The sequence below is a fragment of the Nicotiana attenuata genome, chromosome 2 (assembly GCF_001879085.1).
Source record: "Nicotiana attenuata strain UT chromosome 2, NIATTr2, whole genome shotgun sequence".
Taxonomy (NCBI): Eukaryota; Viridiplantae; Streptophyta; class Magnoliopsida; order Solanales; family Solanaceae; genus Nicotiana; species Nicotiana attenuata.
Window position 1 is genome coordinate 25,608,712 of NC_031990.1, and position 2,039 is coordinate 25,610,750.

Genomic DNA, 2,039 nt, shown 5'->3' on the forward strand with positions numbered 1-2,039 from the left:
TTACACATAGATTTCTTAAGCTATTATAATATTCCTTCAATCCTTTTTAAAAATAAGAAGTTCAAATAAAAACTTTTAAGATCTCAAATTCCTCAATTTCAACTCTTTTCAAGATATTTACTAAGCAAACTCAATCTCGCTTCTTCTCAAGGCAAACAATAAACATAAATCAACAACAATATCAACAAGGCATGGTGTAAACCTAAAACTACCCGGACATAGGCATAATAGTAGCTACGCACGGACTCTCGTCACCTCGTGCGTACGTAGCCCCCAAAAATAGGAGCACGTATTTAATTATTTCACCTATGGGGTTAATTCCCTCTTACAAGGTTATAAAGGAGACTCACCTCGCTCCGAAATTCCATAGCCGGCATTCCACGCCCTTCCGAAGACTCAAATCGATAAATAACGCTCCAAAACTGGCCAATAATTATGTAAATCCATTAATATATGTTCAATTACTCTTATAATCCGATTTATAACAATTCCTAACCCGATCGAAAAGTTGACAAAAATTGCCCTCGGGCCCACGTGCCCGGATTTTCGAAATTTTTCGAAGATAAAGTTTACCCATGACCTCACGAACTCGAATATATAATTTGTTCTCAATTCCATGCTCAAAATCATGGTCAAAATCCAAAGTATCAACTTCTAGGTTTTTCTTCAAAATCCCTAAATTTCTACAATTTTTACATGTTTAAATCCATATATAATCCTTGCATTTAATCCATAACTAGAAGAAATTACTTAACTCTTGATGATGACGGAAACCCTTCTCAAATGCTCTCAAAAATCGCCTAAGACCAAGTGAGAAATGAGGGAAATAAGGTAAGTCTCAGAATAAAAGCTCTTGGCTCCAGTCGTACATGTCGCATTTGCGACATCCGGCTCTCAAATGCGATGGTCGCATTTGCGACAAATGCATCGCAAATGCGAAGCCAAGCCATCCTTTCCCAGGTCGCATTTGCGACCAGATTCTTTGCAAATGCGAAGGTGACAGCCTCACAAAAGCGATCCTTAGTTCGCAAATGCGAACTTTTCCCACAGTAGCCCAGGCTCGCAAATGCGAGCTCCATGCGACCAAAACACCGCAAATGCGGTCACACCAGCACCAGCAATCCCACCTCTCAACGAAAATGCTCCGAAGCTACTCCGAAACTCACCCGAGCCCCCGGGGCTCCAAACCAAACACCCGCACAAGTCTACAAACATAATACGGACTTGTTCAAGGCTTCAAATCGCATCAAACAACGCTAGAATCACGAATCACACCCAAAATCAAACTTGATGAACTTTAAAATTCCAAACTTCTACTTTCGATGCTTAAACCTATCAAATCACGTCCGATTGACCTCAAAATTTGCACTCAAGTCATATTTGCCATCATGGTCCTACTCCAACTTCTGGAATCGGAATCCGACCCCGAAGTCAAAAAGTCCACTTCCTGTCAAATTTCTCAAAACCTTCAAATTTCTAACTTTCGCCAAATCACTCCAAAATGACCTAGGACCTCCAAATACACTTCTGATCGCGCTCCCAACACCAGAATCATCATAAGGAACTATTCCTAGACTCGAAATCCCAAACGGACACTGATAACACTGAAATGCACTTCAACCCAAACTTATAAAATTCTTCCATAATGTTAACTTCTACAATAGGCGCCGAAATACCCCCGGTAATCCAAAACCCGATCCGGATATACGCCCAAGTCCAAAATTATCATACGAACCTGTTGGAACCTTCAAATCCCGATTCCGAGGTTGTTTACTCAAAATTCAAACTTTACTCAATTCTTTCAACTTAAAGCTTCAAAAATGGAAATTTCCTTTCCAGATCAACTCCGAGCTTCCCGAAATTAAATCCTGACTACGCGCACAAGTATTATTACCTGATATGAAGCTTCTCACGGCCTCAAACTGTCAAACGACGCACTGGAGCTCAAAACGACCGGTCAGGTCGTTATAATGCTCACGTACTGTCTTAGCAAAACATAGACATCCTAGTACTCTTAGATGTCCTAGGAAAGGTTTTCT